Source organism: Vombatus ursinus, unplaced genomic scaffold (assembly GCF_900497805.2).
Source record: "Vombatus ursinus unplaced genomic scaffold, bare-nosed wombat genome assembly UNPS02014941.1, whole genome shotgun sequence".
NCBI classification, from domain to species: Eukaryota; Metazoa; Chordata; class Mammalia; order Diprotodontia; family Vombatidae; genus Vombatus; species Vombatus ursinus.
The window spans coordinates 8200424-8206423 of record NW_020954719.1 but is presented as its reverse complement, the minus strand read 5'-3'; positions in this window follow the sequence as shown (position 1 = coordinate 8206423).

Sequence of the window (6000 nt, the reverse complement as noted above, 5' to 3'; positions counted from 1 at the left end):
GTATTGTGTTTAGAAGTTTCTTTAAACCAATCAAAATGCATTGACTAAGGGGGTAGATACGTGGCGCAGTGGATGAGCAACGGCCCTGGATTCAGGAGGATGTGAGTTCAAATCCAACCTCAGACACATAATACTTGCTAGCCAAGTGACCCTGGGCAAGTCACTTAACCCCCATTGCCCAACCAAAAAACAAAAACAAAATGCATTGACCATTGAACTTGGGGGCCTTTTGCCTCTCTTAAGTGAACTATATGAACTAGTCATATAGAAGTTGAAGATTCCAGGACTGCAGTTTAGCCTCATCTTGAGCATGAAGTTTCCATTTATTTGAGAACTTCCAAGTTTGAAGGCTATAGTGAGTATACTTACAACAAGCTGGTGTTCCTTTAGGAGGCAGAGAGGAGGATACATTTTTAGAGGTCTTTATCCTTATTTCTAACCATAAAATGTCTCATTTACCAAATGCCATCTTTTCCCAGTGACTCCCAATGGAAATCCCCCAATCCTTGGTGTGCTGGGTTCTGCCAAGTAAACTTGTAGGTTAAATACGAAAAAAGGGATATGATGCAGAGCAACTTCTCTCACCAGTTGCCCCTTTCATTGTTCTTTAAACAGTTACAGTAGTTAGCTCATTTGAAGACTACGCTTCAATATAATGGTCCCTCTACATCAGTTTCTCTCCAGTTTGGAGAGTTTATTTTAGATAAAAAGTTCTAAGTTCAGTAACAATGGTTCCATTCTCAAGTTAAGAAAAACTCCTAACACGTAGGCAGAGACTTGGTTCTCTGCCTAATCTTAGCTTTATGTCTCTCTTGTTCAGCAATTCTCAATCTTTTTGGTCTTAGAACCTGTATTTACCTTTAAAAATTATTGAGAATCCAAAAGAGCTTTTGTTTATGTGGGTTACATCTATTAATATTTTCCATGTTAGAAATTACAACTGATACACTTTTAAAATATTGATTTATTAATTCATTAAAAATAATAAATCCATTACATAGTAACAGAAATAACATTTTAATGAAATATAACTATATTTTCCAAACAAAAAAATTAATGAGAAGAGTAACACTGTTTTGCATTTTTGCAAGTCTCTTTAATGCCTGGTTTAGTAAAAGACAACTGGATTCTCATATCTGTTTCTGCATTCAATCTGTTGTGGTATGCTGTTTTGGTTAAGTGTATTAAAAAACCTGGTCTCATACAGATATGTAGTTGGAAAAGAAAGAAGTGTTTTAATAACTTTTTCAGATACTTGTGGATATTCTTCTTTGTAATTCCACAAAGCTTGATAACTGGTAGTTTCGTAAAGATTAGTAGCAATGTGTAATCTGAAACTACATCAGTGAACTTTTTGTACTCTGTTACATTAAAATTACATTGTTCTCCCTTTTACTTAGAATGGATCTTTTACTCATGCATGATTTTGTAACATCATGGATTGGTCATTTGTAAAGTACTGGTTCAGTGAGTTATGCAGATCTTCCAAATTTATACATTTCTTTATACAGTGTAAAAAAAAATCACATTTGTTAATATCATTACCTATCTCATCAGAAAAATCTTTAAGTATTGGGAAACTGTCAAGTTCATGATGGTGAATAGAAATCTATTGCATGGTTCACATTTGGTCTCACACAATGGCTTTGATTGATTCAAGGAGGTGTACAAGTACTGTTCACACTCAGTTCTGATTGCTTCCATTGGTTACATTTTGAGTTCCAAGTTGTCTCCTTCCTTCATCCCTTCCAACTATATACACACATATATATTTGCATAGATAGATATAGATAGAGTATATGTCTAATATATATGCAATATGTACTTCTATATATCAGTTCTTTCTCAAGAGGGTAGATAGTATTTTCCTTCATAGGTACTTCATAGTTGATATGAAGGGCAGCCAGGAGATGCAGTGGATAGAGTAGCAAGCTTGTATCATGAAGACTCATCTTCCTGAGTTCAAATCTGGCCTCAGACAATTACTAGCTGTATGACCCTGGATCAGTCCCCTAACCTTGTTTGCCTCAGTTTCCTCATCAGTAAAATGAGCTGGAGAAGGAAATGGCAAACCACTCCAGTGTTTCTGTCAAGAAAACCCCAAATGGAGTCACAAAGAATTGGACATGACTAAAAATGACTGAACAAACTACAAAAAGTTTACAAATGATCATATTACTCAGAATAGCCTAGTCATTCACAGTTACTCTTTGAACAATATGGCTGTTACTGTATACAAGGTTCTCTTGGTTCTGTTTGTTTCACTCTGTATTATTTCATGTAAGTCTTTCCATGTTTTGCTAAAACCAAACTATTCATCATTTCTTACACCACAGTAGTGTTCCATCACAATCATATGCCATAACTTATTCAGCCATTTTCCAGTTTTTTACATTTTATTTTCTCAATATGTAAACAAAAAATTTTAACATTAGTTTTTTTTTTTGATTTTGAGTTCCAAGTTCTTTTACTCCCTTCCTCCTATTCCCCCTCCCTGAGAAGGCAAGCAACTTGATATGAACTATACTTGTGCATTCATGCCAAACATTTCCATATTAGCCATGCTGCAAAAGAAAATCCAGGCAAAAAAAGACTAATAAAGAAGGTAAAAAAGATATGCTTCAAACCGCATTCAGACTTAATCAATTCTTTCTCTGGAGGTGGATAGTATTTTTCATCATAAGTCCCTTGGAATTGTCTTGCTGAAAACAGCTAAATCATTCACAGTTGGTCATCATACGATATTGCGGTTACTGTGTACATTGTTTTCATGGTTCTGCTTCTTTCAATTTTTATCAGTTTCTGAAACCATCCTGCCTGTTATTTCTTTTAGCACAATAGTATTCCATCACAACCATCTACCACAAGTTGTTCAGCCATTCCCCAATTGATGGGCATTCCCTCAATTTTCAATTCTTTGCTACCACAAAGATTGCTGCTATAAATATTTTAGAACATATAAGTTCTTTTCCTTTTCCCCTGTTCACTTTGGGAAACAGATCTAATTGTGATATTGTTGGGTCAAAGGGGATGATACATGGTTTTATAACTCTTTGGGTATAATTCCAAATTGCTCTCTAAAATGGTTCTATCAGTTCACAGTTCTAGCAACAATGCATTGATGTCTCAATTTTTGTACATCACCTCTGGTATTTACCATTTTCCCCTTCTGTTATTTTAGCCAATCTGTTAGGTATGAGATGGTATCTCAGAGTTGTTTTAATTTGCATTTCTCTAATCAAAAATGATTTAAAGTATTTTTTCATATGAGAATATATTGCTTTGATTTCTTCTTCCAAAAATTGTCTGTTCATATATTTTGACCATTTATCAATTGGGGAATGACTCATATTCTTATAAATATGACTAAGATCTAGTACTACTGGACCACCTTCCTTTAAATTTTTTTTCACCAATTCCTTTGATATTTTGTATTCTTGACTTTTTGTTCTTCCAAATGAATTTTGTTATTATTTTTTCTAGCTCAATAAAATAATTTTGGTAGTTTAATTGGGATGGCGTTGAATAAGTAGTTTAGGTAGAATTGTCATCTTTATTATATTGGCTCAGCCCAACCATGAACAGTTAATATTTCTCCAATTATTTAAATCTGAACTTATTTGTATAAAAAGTGTTTTACAATTATATTCATATAGTTCCTGGATTTGTCTTCACAGATATGTTCCTAGTTATTTTATATTGTCTATGGTTATTTTAAAGGAATTATATCTTACTATCTCTTTTTTAAATTATTTTATTTATTTTTAGTTTTCAACATTTACTTCCATAAGCTTTTGAGTTTAAAATTTTTCTCCCCTTTCCTCCCCACCACCCTCCCCAAGACGGTGCATATTCTGATATAGACTCTACATATACATTCTTATTAAACATTTTCACATTAGTCATGTTGTAAATAAGAAATTGAACGAATGGGAGGAACCACTAGAAAGAAGAAACAAAACAAAACAAAACAAAAAAAAAGAGAAAGCAAATAGTATGCTTCTGCATTCAGACTCCATAGTTCTTTCTCTGGATGTGGATAGTATTTTCCATTATAAGACTTTTGGAGATGTCTTAGATCCTTGTATTGCTGAGAAGAGCTAAGTCTATCAGAGTCAGTCATTACACAATGTGGCTGTTGTCATGTACAATGTTCTCCTGGTTCTGCTCACTTCACTCAGCATCAGTCCATACAAGTCTTTCCAGGTTTTTCTGAAGTCTACATGCTTATCATTTCTTATAGCACAATAGTATTCCATTATATTCATAGACCACAACTTGTTCAGCCATTCTCCTATTGATGGGCATCCCTTCAATTTCTAATTCTTGGCCATCACAAAAAGAGCTGCTATAAATATTTTTGTAGATGTGGGTCTTTTCCCATTTTTATGATTTCTTTGGAATACAGCCTTAATAGTAGTATTGCTGGATCAAAGGGTATTCACATTTTTATAGCCCTTTGGGCATAGTTCCAAATTGCTTTCCAAAATGATTGGATCAGTTCACAACTCCACCAACAATACATTAGTGTTCCAATTTTCCTACATCTTTTCCAGCAAGTATAATTTTCCTATTTTGTCATGGTAGCCAATCTGATAGGTGTGATGTGGTACCTCAAAGTTGTTTTGATTTGCATTTCTCTAATCAATAGTGATTCAGAGCATTTTTTCATATGACTACAGATAGCTTTAATTTCTTCATCTGAAAACTGCCTGTTCATATCCTTTGACCATTTATTAATTGGAGAATGACTTGTATTCTTATAAATTTGATTCAGTTCTCTATATATTTTAGATATGAGGCCTTTATCAGAGACACTGGTTGTAAAAATTCTTTCCCAATTTTCTGCTTCCCTCCTAATCTTGATTGCATTGACTTTGTTTGTGCAAAAACTTTTCAATTTAATGTAATCAAAATTATCCATTTTGCATTTCATAATGTTCTCTATCCCTTGTTTGATCATAAATTCTTCTGTTCTCCATAAATCTGACAGGTCAACTCTTCCTTGCTTTCCCAGTTTGCTTTATAGTATCAGCCTTTATATCTAAATCGTGTACCCATTTTGACTTTATTTTGGTATATGGTATAAGATGTTGGTCTATGCCCAATTTTTGCCATACTCTTTTCCAGTTTTCCCAGTAGATTTTGTGAAATAGTAACTTTTTATCCCAGAAGCTGGAGTCTGAGTTTATCAAACAGTTGAGTACTACAGTCATCAACTATTGTGTCTTGTATACCTAACCTCTTCCACTGATCCATCACTCTGTTTCTTAGCCAGTACCAAGTAGTTTTGATGATTGCTGCTTTATAATACAAATTAAGATCTGGTATGACTAGGCCATCTTCTCTAGAATTTCTTTTCATTAGTTCCCTTGATATTCTGGACCTTTTGTTCTTCCAGATGAATTGTTATTATTTTTTTCTAGCTCTATAAAATAATTTTTGGTAGTTTGATTGGTTTGGCACTGAATAAGTAAATTAATTTAGGAAGAATTGTCATTTTTATTATATTAACTTGGCCTACCCATGAGCAATTGATGTTTCCCCATTTATTTAGATCTGCCTTTATTTGTGTGAAAAGTGTTTTATATTTGTGTTAATATAGTTCCTGAGTTTGTTTTGGCAGGTAGACTCCTAAATATTTTATAATGTCTACAGTAACTTTAAATGGAATTTCTTTTTCTATTTCTTGCTGTTGGGCTTTGTTAGTAATGTATAGGACTGCTGATCATTTATGTGGGTTTATTTTATATCCTGCAACTTTGCTAAATTTTTTTATTATTTCAAGTAGTTTTTTACTTGATTTTCTAGGATTCTATAAGTATATCATCATATCATCTGCAAAGAGTGATAGCTTAGTTTCTTCTTTGCCTATTCTAATTCCTTCAATTTCTTTTTCTTCTCTTATTGCTAAAGCTAACATTTCTAGTACCATATTGAATAACAGTGGTGATAATGGACATCCTTGTTTCACCCTTGATTTTATTGGAAATGCTTCTA